The sequence below is a fragment of the Ambystoma mexicanum genome, chromosome 3p (assembly GCF_040938575.1).
Source record: "Ambystoma mexicanum isolate Mex_15411 chromosome 3p, UKY_AmexF1_1, whole genome shotgun sequence".
Classification (NCBI taxonomy): Eukaryota; Metazoa; Chordata; class Amphibia; order Caudata; family Ambystomatidae; genus Ambystoma; species Ambystoma mexicanum.
Genome location: NC_090925.1, coordinates 1266050652 through 1266067975, shown reverse-complemented (window position 1 = coordinate 1266067975; position 17324 = coordinate 1266050652).

Here is a 17324-nt window from a genome sequence, read left to right as displayed (position 1 = left end):
GGGTTACAGTGACGCCTCCGGCTCGTTATGACAAGCTTTGGGATGTTAATAAGATGCTCAACCTTTTTCTTTCCTGGCCTCATAATGAGGAGCTATCCCGGATTGCGCTCTCTGGCAAACTTACTACACTGTTATGCTTGGTCTCCTGCAGAAGGGTCTCTGATGTCAGAGCCCTCGACTTAGCGGGCAGGACCTTTTCTCCTGATAGCATAGTTTTCCACATATCCAGAAGGACAAAATGCAATTCCAGAGTAATCTCTTATCCTGCCTTTAGGGAATAGCCCAAGCTTTGTCTCGTCAAGTGCTTAAAGGTCTATGAAGAGGTGACTGCGCCTCTTAGGACCTCTCCTAACGGACAGCTACTGATAGCAGTTACAGACCCCACAGAGTGGTTTCTGCTCCGACATTGGCACGCTGGGTGCGTTGGACTCTATCTCAGGCAGGAGTAGATACCAATCACTTTGGCGCTCACTCTGTGAGAGGTGCCATGGCTTCCAAAGCCGTTCAGGTGGGAGTCCGTCTAGAGGACATCATGAAGATGGCAGATTGGGCAGGGGAATCCATTTTCAAACAATTCTACCTGAAACCGGTAGAGCAACCTGCATCCATTGTGGCAAGTACGTTTTAAACAAGCATAATGTGAGCCTCCGGTCTTGACATAGAATGAAGATTTTCCATATTAACTTACAAGAAAGTCTTAATTCTATTAAAGACACGGAGACAAGCATTATCCCGCCCGTTTAGAGAAATAGTGGTACAAGATACGCTTGAGTACAGTGTTTAATGTCATTGCTTTTGGTGAAATTGCCATGCTGTAGGCTATGTACATTTGCATAATAACACTGATTTCTCTCCCACCCTCGTAAGAGGAATAGGGTTGTCATATGCATCAAGTAACCCTAATTATTTCTTTCTTCCTTCAACAGTGTCTACAGACAAATCCGCCTGATCCTTGGATCTGCTCTGGTTTTTCTTGCAGGACGCCCCCAGTTTGCGGCTTCTTTCCTATGGTTTTCTGGATGGCCAAGTTTGCAGCATTGAAAGAGGAAGTTACATCATGTTAGGGGCTATTTGGAGGGACAGCTGCATGCTTATTGGAGGACTGATGTTGCATGTTCTGTGACCTACTGAACTCTGGAAGAAAAGAACTCAATTTCCCAGAAGGCTTAGACAGAGACAGTTATATGGACTGGAGTTTGTTTTTTCCTCATGTTTTAAGTTCTTTTTTCATGGATATTTTATTGCACCTTGTTATGCATACGTTTTGCCCGCAGTCAAGTGCATAAAATACTTGCTGCTGAGCTTCCTTCTTTATGTTGAATAAAAGAAAATAAGCATAATGCTTTCCTCCATGTCTTTAATAGAATTAAGACTTTCTTGTAAATTATTATGGAAAATCTTTATTGTCATTTGTTAACAATTGAAGGAAAATGTATGCCAAAATAATTACTATTTTTGTTATTTTTCTTATACCATTAAGAAGTTATTATTAATTGCACACATGTTTAGTAACCCATTAAATCTTTCTAATTGAAATGAAAACAATGTTCATTTAAATATAATATGGCGTTAACCACCCATTCCAGCTGTTCAGATTTGGTAGAGCATGTAAAAGTGGCAGTAGGAACCAAGAAGAGGGTAAGGAGGGAGGGTTCACATGTCAATCCATGCACGACCCATGCTGGAGAACCGGAGTTACAGGTAAGTAATTTTTTCCTTCTCCAGCATAGGGTCTTGCATGGATTCACATGCTCATGAATACGATTACACAGCAGTATATATACACAACCACGAAGGCAGAAAGACTCAACAGAAGCAATACACTTATAACGTGAGTAAGAGACTCACCTCAAACAAACAGATTGCGTAGCACCGCTTGGCTGACACGGGACACCTCCCCGGAATCCCTGTCGATGCAGTAGAATTTTGTGATGGTGTGGGTGCATCCCCACCATCAGAAACTTCAAGACCAAATTAAGGTCCCAAACCGGAACCTGAAAAGGCGATGGCGGGAACACATTTGTGAGCCCTTTTAGAAATGGAGTAACCGGTGGGATATTGAAATAAGAGCATGCCTCAGATGAGCGCTTAAAGATAGAGAGCGCTGCTAGGTAACCTTTAATGGTTCCCATTTGAAGACCCTTGCTTGTGTGCCAATGAAAGCAAAATAGATCGACCATCCGGGGTCGAACACTGAAAAGGATTAACATTCTTTTCTCTGCACCAGTCGCAAAACTTATTCCAACAGCAATGGTACAGAGACTTAGTTGCTGGCCGCCTGGCCGAAAGCAACACCTCCATCACTTCATCAGGGAGGTCCCAATCCTTATATCTCAACCTTTTAGAAACCATGCGTGAAGGTTGAGAGTTTGGACCTCTGGATGGGGAACCCGACCATTCCCTCGCGAGAGAAGATCCTCTCTTTGTGGAAGACGCATCGGAGGACAGACGGACATGTCCAGAAGGTCCGGGTACCATGGTCTCCTGGCCCAATCTGGAGCAATGAGGATCATGTGGTTCACGAACCGTCTTAACCTCCTGAGAACTTGAAGAATGACGGGGACTGGAGGAAACGCATACAGTAGTGGAAATTCCCAATCCATAACGAAAGCGTCTCCTAGAGCTCCTCTCGGGAGAAATTCCCTTGACCAGTTCCGCTCGCACCTTCGGTTGGCACCGGTCGCAAGCATATCCTCTTGAGGGGTTCATCAAAGGGCAAATATCTCTTAAAGGACATCCTGAGCTAGTTCCCACTCGTGGAAGAAGGCACTCTGCCTGCTCAGGGCATCCCAGGCGTGTTCTCCTCTCCGGCCAGGTGAACTGCTGCTGGGGAGATTCCTTCTTGAATTGCCCAGTACCAGAGCTGCATTGCCTCTCTGCACAGTGGTAGTGACCCTACGCCTCCTCTCTTGTTGAGGTTATGCATGGCCACTGTGTTGTCCGTCACTATCAGGACAGTTTTTCCCCCATACAGATGGCAGAAAAGCCCTCAGTGCTAGCCTGATTGCTCACAGCTCCAAAAGATTGATCTGTAGTGTGGACTGTGATGGAGACCACGACCACTGACACTCAGATCGTTGGCATGAGCTCCCCACCCTTTGAGTGAGGCATACGTCTCTACAGTTAACTCTGGCCATGGTTGCCAAAAGCATTCTCCCTTCAGTAGATTTTCTTGTCAGAACCACCACAGAAGATCCTGTGATACTCGGACCGGAATCTGAAGGAGATCGACATCTTCCCTGAGAATTGGGAGCATTGTGTTCTGAGAGCCCATTGCAGGTATCTCATCCTCAGGCGTGCCTCTGACACCAGAAAAATGCAGAAAGCCATGAGGCAGAGCAGCCTCAAGAATTCGAAGGCCGTAAGACTCTGGGCACTCCGGAATTTGGTTACCATCTGTATAATGTCTTGAGCCCTCATCCTGGGTGGCGAGCACTTTCCCAGGGATGTGTCTAATACAGCGCCGATGTACTGGAGCTGTTGGGAAGGTGTCATATGGGACTTCTTGAAATTGAGGGAGAAGCCCAGTCTGTGAAGGATGTGGCAGGTAACATTGAGATGATCCACTGCTTGTTCGGGAGAATGCACCCTGATCAACCAATTGTCCAGATAGGGGTAGACATGAATCCACCCTCTCCTGAGATGCACTGCCACCACCATCATCCATCTGTTTGGTGAAAACCCTTGGGCGGAGGTCAACCTGAACGGCAGGACTGGAAACTGATAATGCGAGCCGCCAACGGCGAACCTCAGGTATTTCCTGTGCTTCAGATGGATTGGCACATTAAAATAAGCATCCTGAAGGTCCACTGACACCAACCAATCCTGAAGTTGGAGGGCCTGAAGGATCTGAGAAAGAGTGACCATCTTGAACTTGTCCTTCCTGAGGAACTTGTTCAAGTATCTCAAGTCCAAGATGGGTCTCAGTCCCCTGTCCTTTTTGGGAATAAGAAATATGGGGAATACAAGTCCAAGATGGGTCTCAGTCCCCTGTCCTTTTTGGGAATAAGAAATATGGGGAATACCAACCCTTGTTCCACTCCGCTACAGGCACTGGCTCTATAGCGCCTTTCTCTAGCAGGGTCAATATTTTCTTGCACAAGGAGCGGATCCGGAATCCTCAGAGTGACTTCCCGGTGGATTGTTCTGGGGCATCGTAATAAAAGGAAGGCAGTAACTGTGGGCTATTGTTTCCAGAGCCTAAGCAGCTGAAGTAATGCCTCGCCATTCTTCTAGATGCTGAGATAGCCTTCCCCCCAATGGTGTGCTGTGACACAAGGCCTCAGAGCAGTTTTGAAGCGGCTGCTGCAGAGGCTGATGGTAAAGAGGCTGCTGCTTGAGCTGGCTTGGCACCTCGCCCTTGTTCCCCATGAGGAAACTTATGTTGGCCTCTTTGACTGGCCATTCCTCTCGCCCTTCCAAATGAGGAGTAGTAGCGAAAAGACCTACCCCTCCACTGCTGTTCACTAGTACGAAAAGGCTGAGGTTGCCGAACAGCTGCGCCTAAAGACTTTGCGGCTGCTTTAGAGGTCTGCAACTTCTCAAGGCTCTCATCAGCCTTGCTGCCAAAAAGATGAGATCCGTCAAATGGCATTTTCAGAAGCCGAGCCTGCACATCAAGTGCAAACCACGACTTCCGCAACTACGCAAACCTGCGTATCACGGGGCTCATAGCCATGGATCTGCTTACACTATCTGCAGAATCCAACCCAGAATGAAGGGACTCACACATGGCTTCCTTGCCGTCCTTAACAATAGCCAGTCCCTTTCTTCCCCTTCGGGAATATGCTCTGCCACCATAGATATGCACTCCCATGGAGTGTATGAAAATTTAGCCAAGGCACAAGTGGGTTTGGCCGACTTCAACGCCATACTCCCAGTTGAAAATACCTTACATGCCCATACATCCACGCGCTAATCGTCCCTATCAGGGGGGATGGCAGGGTACGCTGCCTTCGAGGTAGCTGCGGCTGCCTGGACCACCAGACTCTCTGGAAAGGGGTGAGTTGACAGGTAGCCGGGGTCGCTACTGGAGGGGCGGTATTTTCTTGTAAGAGACTTGTTCACCGCAGGATTAGTCCCCGGAGTCTCCCAATTCCTGGCCACCCTTTTTGCAGAGCCACATGGAATGGTAAAACAGGATCTGTAGGTGGACCCTTGTCCAAAATGTCCATAAGATCATCCTGATCATAATGCACAGGAGGTCTAGACCAGCCCAGATATTCGACAGCTCTCGACATAAGTTGTCTGTAAGAGGAGTGGGCATGCTCCCCTAGGTCGGGTTTACTGAACTCCAGCTCAGGAGAAGGGTCTATGCCACTAGTATTATGTAAGTACTCACAGAGATCCTGCATCCTACTCTCCTCCAAAATGAGGCATTCAGGGACATTAGGGCAGTGGAGTAACTTTGCTGAAAATGTTGGGGGGGACATGACATCTGAAGAAAAGGTGCCCCAGCCAAATGAATGGGGACAAATGGTGTGCCATGAAAGTTGGGGGGGACAAACACCCCCGTCCCCCCCTAAAATTATGCCCATGCATTAGGGGTCCCAAACTGAAGACCAAAAGCGGCATCCTCCTCATCTGAACATTCCTCCTCCTCAAAAATGGAAGTGAGGGACTTAATAAAATCTTTTTCGGAAAATGGGTACACCTTTTGTCCGGTGTAGCACCCAGAGGCTGCACAGTTGTCGACTTAGACTTATGAAGCACCTTTTTCGGCAGTTCCACACTCACCTGTAACTGTGCTGGAAAAACCGGCAAAGACAGTGTTGGGGGTCCCTCCCTCAAACAGTCATCCGCATCCTACCCAAGAAGGCTTGGAGCCAGGGCTGAGTTCAACCTTCTTTATTCATGTACAACTTTGAACTGCCTTTCCCTTCCCTTTGTCCCTCCCCTTCCGCCCTTGCGGGGGGAGGGGTGGGGGGGGGAGAAAGAGAGAGAGAGAGAGAGAGAGAGAGTGAGAGAGAGAGAGAGAGAGAGAGAGAGAGAAAGAGAGTGTGTGTGTATGTGTGTGTGTGTGTGTGTGTGTGTGTGTGTGTGTGTGTGTTCCCTTTCATTCAGACACAACACCTCCCCCGCGCTTAACATGAAAGCCGGGGTCACATCTGTTCAGTGAGTCTCACCGGTCTCTTCACTGTTCTGTGGGGCCTTCCTGGAGACTCTCAACTTTCACCTGTTGCTTCTACCAGGGGGCTTGTGGTTTCCCCATCTTCTGGGTCCTCAGCGATCGCTTCTGGCGCCTCAATCATCAAGATACAGTCTTTTGAAGAATGACACGTTGCGAGTTATCAAGGGTCCCTTGATGGCCGTGATGATTCGAGGTTCTGGGTCATAACGGGTGTTCGTTTTCCTCCTCTGGTTTTGTCGTACTAGGACGGTCTGCCCTACTTCAAGCTGGGGGTCTTTTGCATTTCTCTTTTTTTTTTATTTAAATATATTTATTGTTTTTTCCAATACAGTACAACCAGTATCATCAGTTTAACAATCAGTTTTGTGTCAATAATCACTCCCCCCAACACTCCCCCCCAAATTAAACCAAGACCAGGACGTTGTGCTGTCAACCATTTGCGCTAGGGTGAGCCTGGGCTGTCCAGGTCCTCGCCGGAGGAGCTGTCTTCATTGGTGCGGAACAGAGCCACTGTAAGGGCTATCCACTGTAGAAGGTCCTCAGAGTCACCTATTTTTTGTTGTCGCTGCACCAGCTCCCAGGCCCCGTTTTCGGCCACAGACCATCTACGGAGGTCTTCCCACCATGCTGTGACGCTAGGGGCTCTGGGGCATTTCCAGGCCATGGCGATACGTCTTTTAGCCAGGATGTACATTAAATCCTTGAGTCTGTTAAGAGGCTTGTTCTTTTTGCCTCTCGGGTATGAGCCCAGAATGCAAGCCCTAGGGGACTGCACGTCCAGTGTTATATCCGCTTCTGCTACCTTAGCTTGAACTTGGGACCAGAAGGTCTGTATAGCCGGGCAGCCCCAGAACATGTGGGTCATTGCGGCAGAGGGTTCTTGGCACTTGGGGCATGTCGCCTGCATTTCTTTTTGTCGGCCCATTCCTTTGCTTTTCTCTTTTTCTCAGTGTCTCGTTTCCTTATGGCCGCTTCTTCTTCCGGTGTGTAGTCTTCCCACTGGGGGATGCGTGTTCGGGGTCAGTACCTCACCATTAGTTCTGCTGGCGTTTTCCCCGTCGCGTCGTGCTGCGTGTTCCTGTAGCTTCTGAGCATGCCGCAGATAGCCTGTGGTTGGGATATTTGTTCAGCTAGGGCCTTCTATCTGGTTAGTTTTATAGTGGCCATGAACCTTTCCACCATTCTGTTGGCTTGGGGCCAGAGTGGGGTAACCTTTTGGTGATGGAAGCCGAGATGGTCTGCGAATTTGGCAAATTCACGTCTTTGGAACGAGATCCATTGTCTGTCTTGACTATGTTGGGAATGCCCCATTCGCTGAATAGTTCATCTATGATGGGCGCCGTTTCAGAGAATGATGTTGAGGGTGTTTGTTTGATGAATGGAAACCTTGAGTACTCATCATTGATAACGAGCAGGTATCCGCCTTCCTCTAGGGGTCCATAGAAGTCCATTGCAACCTTTTGCCAGGGTCTCTCCGGGAGTGTCGTTGGCTGCAGGGGGCTTGGATTTGACTTTCTCGCTGCTAATTGACAGGGTTTGCAGTGTGCCAGCATGTCTTCCACTACAGTATGGTCCTTTACGAGGGTGAACTGTCGGCCAATTACGAAGTGGTGGAACTTCTCGCAGGCCCATACAGCTGCAAGGCTTTCTCGTTCAGCTTGGGAGTAGGCTTTTTCGGTGTGGGATAGGGCACGACTGGCATAAGCTACGACTGCATGTCGTGCATTGTCTTTGGTGTCAGTTTGGGCCAGGATGGCCCAGGGCCAACTGGACTGGCATCAACTGTGATGATGGTGTGCCACTCCGGGTGGAAGTATGCAAGCTGGCGGTGGCTGGCAAGGTTTTCTTTGATGGTTGAAAATGCCGTCTGGCAGTGTACATCCCAGAGGAATGGCTGGTCCTTTTTCAGGTGAACGCGGAGTGGGTCAGTGACCGTGGCATAGTTTGGGAGGTAGCACGCACAGTATCCTGCCATCCCTAGGAATGAGCATAGTTCCACAGTTGTCGTGGAAGCTTGAAGGTCAGTGATTGCTTTTATCTTGTCCGGGTCAGCCTTTATGCCTTTATCTGAAAATATGTGCCCAAAAAATCTGAGGCTCGTTTTGCTGATGTCGCACTTGGGTATATTCAGCGTTAAGCCTGCTTCTTGGAGGATCTTTGTCACGCTTTCTCCCGCAAACCCTCTCCCTGCTCCCTCCGCACGCCCGGTCTCTGCCAAGAACCATCAGGGGATCCCGTTTATGCACTCTGGCAGTCAGAGACTGCATCATCTTACCCGCCATACCAAGACACTGTTTGGACCAGGGGTTTACCGGCCATCCCAGCGCTGGAAAGTGCAATGGAGACTCCCACTGGCAGCCCGTGATAATCCACATCGTTTGCGACGATCCTCGCATCACGTGAGGGGGCGAGCACCGCCAGGAGTCACGTGGCGACAACGCTTCCGCATCACGTGACACGCATCACGTGATTTCTCTCAAGGATTCAAAAGCGGCCAGGAATACGGAAGCGTTGCTTCACAGCTGAACTCTTTCAGTACTGTACGGCTCTTGTTCCTTGTTTTGACCTTGCTCCTACGATCTGTGTACGACCCCGGATTTTGTCTACTGGATTGCTTTTGTCTCACCCTCGAGAACTTTGTGAACTTTGGCTTGAACTCTGTCACGACCTCGGATTTGTCTACTGGATTGATTTGTGTACACCCCTGGCACCTTTGACCCTTGACTTTGCATTTTCTACGACCTCGGACTTGGATTTGGATTGCCTCACGGATTTCGTTGTGTTTTGGTATTCTTGGCCACTGGCCTCTGCAAGGCGTTCGCCTGGCTGCATAACCTGGATCGCCTCAAACCTCGGTGTGCGCCCATCCACAGAGTCTCGCACACCAAGCCCCGTCCAGGGCCCCACTATCCATCAGGGTGACATTTTCTATACACTAGGTAAGCGGTGCTCTTTTCCTTGCTGGGTATTTATTGTACAACACGCACATTGTTTTGATAATCACTTATTGCCTTGCAGTGCTCCAGGGGTCCTTCTGGCTGTTCCCGGTTCCAGACCTGACGGCTCACAAAACAACCTGTGGCCTCAAAGACTGCACAGACACTGAATAGCTCGTTGTCTGTGTGGTACTTGGGGACGGAGGCTTACTAATCTACACGACCATCAAGATCAAGGCCCTCATTACGACCCTGGCGGAAATCGAAAAACGATGGCGGAAATGTAATACCGCCATCGAATACCGCTCGTTGCGATCATGACCCGTCACCGTAAAGTACGATGCCATTAGCGACACCGTAGTGAACGCCAACGCTAACTGCACCAAGTACGCGCACGCGCGCCTTGCGAAACCGTAATTTCCGCCATGGCGCAACGGTACGCGAATTCTGACCCTAGCGGACATGTACTCAACGCCATCAAGCATGGCGGAAAGTACCATTCCGCCATGGCGAGAATTACGGCATCGCGAACCAACCGTAAATGGCCCTACTGAGTGCCTGTACTCCACTCCCTGCCCACATTGCACAACTCCCCGTAGGCGCAATGTAGTCACACTATGCAACCAGTGAAATGTACAAGTCACCCATGCATGCCAACGATCAAATGCATGCAGGGGCTCCAAGTGGCCTGTGAGTGGCCATCCATATTTGGCATGTCACCATTGCCGTACTGATGCAGCACAGGCATGTGAAGGTACAAGTACACCAAAACAAACTGAATTATTCCATGAGACAAAACAACAATAGTCCCCCATCGCTTGCCACCAGTTAAAATCAACATCCAAAGCAGTATCCTGAGGGAGACTGCACCAGCCCTGTACAGTAGACAAACCAACCATCAGCATAAGCATGTACCACACAAGTTGGCAGAGTGACTGAGCAGCCAGGCACATCTCAAGAGGGGCCAATGGGAGCTGTAGGGCACAGATGGCACAAATACAGCAGCAATTCCAATGGACCTGACCTCAGTCTCCCTCCAAGAAACGCACGCAAACACAGGCACCTGTGACCAGCCATTTTCTGATAATCCCATCATTCCACCAATTCACCTGGCTGACCGGCATCTGTTGCACAAAAGCTAATCCCCCGCCCCTGAGCATGACATCATAAAAACAGTCATAATGGCAGCCCCTATCCCTGACCTAACTGGGCTTCGTAGGCAAACGCGGCCAGTACAGTACCACACAACTCCACTCAGAAGCCGGAACCCAATGCATATCATCTCACAATACATCGCGGCACCAATGGGAATATGCTACATTACTAGCAAAGAATAACGCTACACGGTAAATAACTGAATATAAATTTAATGCACATCAAAATCACCAAGCCCATACAGCTATTTACTCATAAACTCCCAAATAATTTACATATTTTCATTACTGTGGGCTGCATCCGCAATAAATGACCAGCTACTTCTTGTGTGACGCCCTGTTCCTTCATGGTACACAGGGGCTACATTTACGTTCAAAAAGGCAACATGGAAGCGCCTAGAACCGCAGGGCCGTCCCATGAAGTAGGCACTAGTCCAGCTGAAAGTATGAGATGTTGCCCCTAGCCACTAGTACTGCGTAAGGGCATGTGGCCCATTGGCGATCGTCCCATAAGATCGTAATGGTGCTCCACTGATTAACTCGAAGCTGCAGGTGTCGACTGTAGAAGCCATCTGCAGGAGTGGCGTACAGATGGCAGCGGCAAAAGGGGAGGAGATACCTGTCACCCAAATGAATAAAAATAAAAATAGTATGGGAATCCGAACTTCATAAGTATTACTCACTTCATTCAACACACTACATCTACAACCATATGCATGCTAGCCCACTCAAAAGGATTGATTTCACCCAAAAATAACTTGGGAATCATAACGATATAAATCGAGGTGAATACACTATCACAAACGAGTGTTTGTGTGCATGCGTCTGTTAAAACATAATCCATTTGATGGGATTGGTAACGTGCATAGACACAAGTGTTTGAAGGCGCGTCGAGACAGGGAGGGTTCAACAAGGGCAGATAGACGATGGTCCCACTATGGCAGCATTGCATCACATAGCGCAGGGGAAGGGGATAGATTCCAAAAAGCCATGTACATGGCAAACCCTCAATTAAATCATCTGTCCATGCATCCATTCATCATTCCCTCCTCCCGGTATAAAAACGCCTGAATATTTACTCACATAACATTTGAAATTTCCATTGAGTCTGTGCGTAATGCAGTCTGCAAAATCCACTGTGCTCCTGGCCGGATTTCTAGTGTAGTGAAATAACATGTAATTGGGAACGTCCTGCCTTATCGTCCACTACGCTATTGCGCATCCCATTCAATTCATATCAATCATTGCATTCTCGTCATGGGCCCTGTCCCAAGGACATTCAACAATAGAACGTTATATTCCCTGTCAGACCTGTGGGCGTCTCCTCGCCGCTAGTTGAAAACCAAAAGCGCTGTCCTTCGAATTCCTCATTTGCAACATCACGTCGAAAAGGCATCTGTGAACGCTAGAATTCACAAATACATCTATGTAGTGCGGCTGTGTGTGAAAATGGTAACTGGCTCCAATCACTAATGGGACTCCCCGCCCGTCGGTGAACGTCGGTACAGTGCTGCATGAGGGTCCACCGTTCATCGAGTACTACATTCCACTGACCCTTCACAAGTTTGTTCGCGACTGCAAATATAGTATGTTAAAAAATGGAACAATAGCAAAATTAACATATAAACCAATATTTCACTGCCATTGGGATTAAATACATGATTGTGATTGCAAGATGCCATGCGTCAAATTGCAGCGTTGTGTGCAGGACGTGCTCGCCCAATAGTTACTGCAGCTGGCACAGGTGGAATGAATCACCACAGGTGGAGGCTATACAGCCTGAAAACACATAAATTGCACACCCAAACCCCTCCCACAACCACACCCACTCCAAAATGCTACCGACAGGACTAGCGATGTTGGGCCTGGGGGACCTGATAGCACTGCAAGTACTCCAACTTCAAGAAGAAGACGAACACCAACTACTACAACAACCGGCCGCACAGATGAGACGAAGGAGGAGGAGGAGGAGGGCAAGGCACGGGCAGCAAGGCCCACCAGCACAGCCACTACCACCACGCAGGCAGCCCGCAATCCCACGCCTCCGAGCTAATCCGTTCAACCTCACTGCTGAGCAGATCCACACCCTCTACCGTTTGGACCGGGAAACCATAACCGCCATTGTCAACATGACACACGCTGACCTTGTCAGCATGATAGATAGCCCCACCGCCATCCCACCCCTACTGAAGGTGGTGTCTGTACTCCACTTCCTGGCCACAGGCACCTACCAGCACACAGTCGGACAGTTGCATGGCATTTCACAGCCACTATTGTCACGGACACTATTCCAAGTGCTTGATGCCCGCCTGAAGCACACAGACGACTACATCTCTTTACCACGCTCGGAGCAGGAGCTTACAAACACAAAAGTGGGATTCCATGCACTTGGCGGCATACCGGGTTGCATTGGTGCCATCGACTGCACCCATGTGGAATTGGTTGTCCCACATGCCATGGAGGTCCAGTACCGCAACAGGAAACAATATCATTCTATCAATGTACAAATTGTGTGTGACTCCAACAGGATCTTTACACATTGTTGTGCCCGATTTCCAGGATCAACCCATGATTCTATGGTCTTGAGGAACTCTACAATACCACGCTACATGGAGCGACACGCAGGGCACCGATCCTGGCTACTCGGTGAGTCTCATTTAATGCATGTGAATGTGGGGTAGGTGATGCGTCAATGACGTGGCAGGAAGGGGGGGGGATGCGTACGTAGCAATGTTATTCCACAAACATCCTTCTTTGTCCACATACAGGTGATGCCGGGTATCCACTGAAGAGATGGCTCGTTACACCAATCCGGAACCCACAAAACCAGCATGAGGAGGACTACAACCATGCCCACTCACGTACCCGTGTAGTCATAGAACAGGCATTCGGCCTACTGAAGGCTCGTTTCCGCTGCCTCAGCAGGTCTGGCGGGGCACTCCTGTACCGCCATGAGAAGGTGGCAAAGATGGTCATGGCATGTGTCATGCTACACAACATGTGCGTACGTAGAAATGTGGCCATGCCCCCTGACGCAGAACTGCAAGCACCTGAAGATGGTGATGATGAGGGTGGGGATGTGGCAGCACCTCAAGGAGTCCGCGAGGCACAGGAGGCCCGTGAAATTCGTCAGAATCTCATAGATGCATGCTTCTAGCACTCACGCCTGGTGGCTGTTACATGGACACGGGACTTGTGGCACTGTGTGTGTCTGGAACATACACAATGTGGACTGTACGCCAAGAAAGGCCTCGTACACAAAGATCAATGTCCACACATCTCATTGGATGAATATGAAGAAATGTATAGCAAATGTGAAATGATGTTACACACCCAATCGACCCGCCACCCAAAGAAGCACAACACACCCCCTCCACCCTCCTACCTCCCCCCCGAACACCAGTGTCCAAAGATGCTCAGTGTCAGTGGGCAGTCGCTATTGCAAGCCCCCTCTCCGGGTATCAGGGGCACCCCTGCCTGTGGAGCGCAGGTTCCTCCCAGATCTACGTTGGGGGCTGCCCTGGACGGAACTTGCAACGGATGATGTCTCTGCCTGCTCACGTCCATGCATGTCCCTAAGGGTTTGTGAGAGCTCAGTGAGCACACGGCGCACAGCGGCAAGTTCACCACATACGTCTTTGGACGTCGCATGCAGTTCCCCCCTCAGGCTCTCGGTGCTTCTCTCCATTTGTGCCCTTAGTGTCTCTGTACTTCGCTCCATTTCTGCCCTAAGTGTCTCAGTAGATGTTTCAATGGCTGCCTTAGAACCCCCACATTCAGCAGCATGCTCCTTGAGGAGCGTGGCCAGTTGCTGCTGTTGCACAATCATCTGCTCGAGGGACTGTTGCCTCTGCTGGGCCATGCCCATTTGCGGTGGTGTCACAGAGGGGCTGATCACCTCATGTTGCCTTGCCACAAGCCTTGTGGGGGTTGGCCAGTCGTCGTCTTGTGGGTGCCCCTGCGTGGTTTCCTCATGGTGTACGGGATGAAACAAACAGGGGGATTGAGACAGGTCATGGATGGATCCTACATCTACAGCACCGTTTTCTGTGTCGGAGCATGCTGGCATGAAAGCAGTGTCACCTATGGTGCTGCTGCCACCAGAAGCAGTGCCTTCTGTGGCATCCATTGGGGGGACCTGTGGTGCTGCTGTTGTGGACATGCTGGCTGCTGGGGTGCCTGTTGAAGTCCCCTCCAGTGTGCTGCCACTTGATTTGTGCTGCTGCCGTGTCTTGTTCCGTGCAGCTGAGGTGGAGGGTCTTTGGCCGTTGGTCTTGGCCCTCTTTGCAGGTGTGCTGGTAGGGGTGTCCTGTAGCTCGTCGTTTGATTCGGACCCTGTGGTGGAGTAAAGGAGGGCAAGCGTTATTTATGGGTCTGTGGAAATTGGAATGGCAATGTATCACATGCATTGGGGTGGTACCTGAGGGTGATTTGGGTCAGGGCCTTGGAGGTGGTCTCATTTTTGTGTGGATTGAGGATGCAGTTATTTTGCAGCCTGCAGTTAGGGTGTGCATGCTGCACATGTAGAGGGTGTTTTTAGGATTTTTACTTATTTATGTATTTGATCTGACTTTTAAAGGGCGCTATCATGGCAATGTATGTGGACGTTCTCCTGGTCATGTGTTTCTATTGCACTATGGGGACACATGGTACTTCACATGATTGGACATTGTGGATTTAGCATTGTTTTATTTGGGCCACCTACCTGATTCTTCGGATGTCTGCACTCCTTTCTCCATCCCTCCGACTCCCTCTATGCTCTCCATTCCAATGGTGGAGGCACAGATTTCTTCCCAGGGGGTCAACTTGATGGGTGAATCCGATCCTCCCCCGGTGGCTGTGGCAATGTTTCGGTTGGCCGAAAGTATGCTCCGGACGCGTATCCGCAAGTCGTCCCATCGCTTTCTGCATTGCTGTGGGTTGCGGGGTGCGGTCCCCACCGCACTTACCCGCTGTGCCACCAGGGCCCATATGGCCTTCTTGTTCGCAAGTGCCGTCCTGGTCATTTGGGTCGAGAAGACGACGGCAGCATTCTCCTGGAGGGTCTCTGTGAGCACGGTGAGTTCCTCATGGGAGAAGTGGACCTGCCGCTTGCGATCGCACGCTTTTTTAGCAACTTTTCCCATATTTATTTTTTTAACTGGGGTGGCTAACGGGTTGGGATGTGTCTCAGGGTCGGATTTTTGATGGTTGTGTTGGGATTCTGATTTTATAGGTGTACGGCGTGCTGTTTCCCGTTCCGGCACCATGTTTTTACTTCCGTTTCCGTATATTTACGGTGACCGTAATTTGCGCTGCCCGCTCATTACGGTGACCGCTAAGATGGGTGGCGGAGTTGCACCTAGGGCGGCGTACGACGGCGGTAAGGGGCATTTTGGGGCCATTTCCGCCATCGCGGACTTTGCACTTCCGCCATGGCGTTATGCTCGTGCCCGATGGGTCGGAATTAGCCGCACTTTGCTCCATCGTGCTATGGCGGAAACGCTATTTACGCTGTGGCGGTCATGTCAGTTACTTTCCGCCAGGGTCGTAATGAGGGCCCAAGTCCGTAACACACTGTGAAGCCTTCTTGGTCGTGCTGATTATGGATGCCTCCGCCGGGGACCCTGTGACCGCTCTAATGCAGGCTGTCGCGGCCCTTAGGACCGACATGGCCGTCGCAACCACTGCCATTCACCATCGTCTCGACGCCTTACAAAGCGCACGCCAACCTTTGCCTGTTGACGCTGAGTTTGGGGATCCCAACCCTCCACTCCAGCCTGCCCCTACTCCGCCTCCTACTCCCACGCCTGTTCTACTCCCAACACCTCTTCCCCTGGCGGCTCCAGAACGCTACCAAGGCGATCCCCGGAAATATCGCACATTCATCAACCATTGCAAACTACATTTCTTGTGCAGGCCTTCCCCGACTCCGTTACCAAGGCCGCTTTTCTCCTGTCCCACTTATCCGGGGTAGCCGCTACTTGGGCGAATCCATTACTAGAGAACGACCATCCAGCTTTGTATGATTTCGAACTACTAGTGTCCGAGATGGCGAAAGTGTTCGATACCCGTTATAAGGCCCAATCAAGAGACCTGGAACTCCTTGAACTATCACAGGGCAAGCATTCTCTGATTGAGTACATCACTCGTTTCAACCAGCTTGCAGCAGAAACATCCTGGCCAGAGCAGAAAAAGGCGATTGTCTACTACCGAGGGTTATGCAACCCCATGAAAGACGCCCTCGCGGTGGTTCCATCCCTTCCTTCTGTTTTCTCTGATCTTGTTGATCTCACTCTCCAGGTGGACGCTCGTAGAACCGAGCGTAAAGCAGAGACGTTTAGTTCTGGCCAGCTCTCTCCCGCTTCAACTGCCGCTGGTGGTGAACCTATGCAAATTGGTGGCATCCGTAGTCCTATAACCCCAGTTGAGTGGGAACGCAGGAGAACCAGTAATGCCTGTTTTTACTGTGGGACTAGTGGGCATTATGTAAGAGAATGTCCCCGTCGGCCAAAAAACAAAACTCTGGGTTTTCCGAAGGCTCGCCCTTGAGATCGGGGGTACCGGCGAGCCCTTCATTGACCCCCACTGGACCCGTATTTGGCCCTATCAGACCCATAGTAGTACATGCACTGCTGAAACCCTCTAGGGAGGTCATGCATGCCGTACGCATTGTGATTGACTCAGGGGCCACTGGCTGTTTTCTTGACATCACTTTAGCCCGGCATCTCAATCTGCCCCTAGTTCAGAAAGAACATCCTGAGCCTGTACAAGCGGTTGACGGCACCTCCCTTTCGTCTGGTCCAATCAAACAGCAGACTGCCCCTCTAGAAGTGGTGATTCAGGACACCCATAAAGAAACCATGTCTTTCGACCTTATCACCACGCCCCAGTTTGGTATCATACTCGGCATACCCTGGTTAAGACAACACAACCCCTTGATCAATTGGGGCACTGGGCAGGTAACATTTGAATCAGATGTATGTCAGCATTTCTGCTTAACAGAATCCGAGAGACTCACCTCTCCCGCCGCTATTCTTGGCGCCATGGCCTCTTCTCGAATTGAGGATATTGATCCACCCACACCTACACATACCGTGGGGGCTGTTACAGCTGGTATTCCTG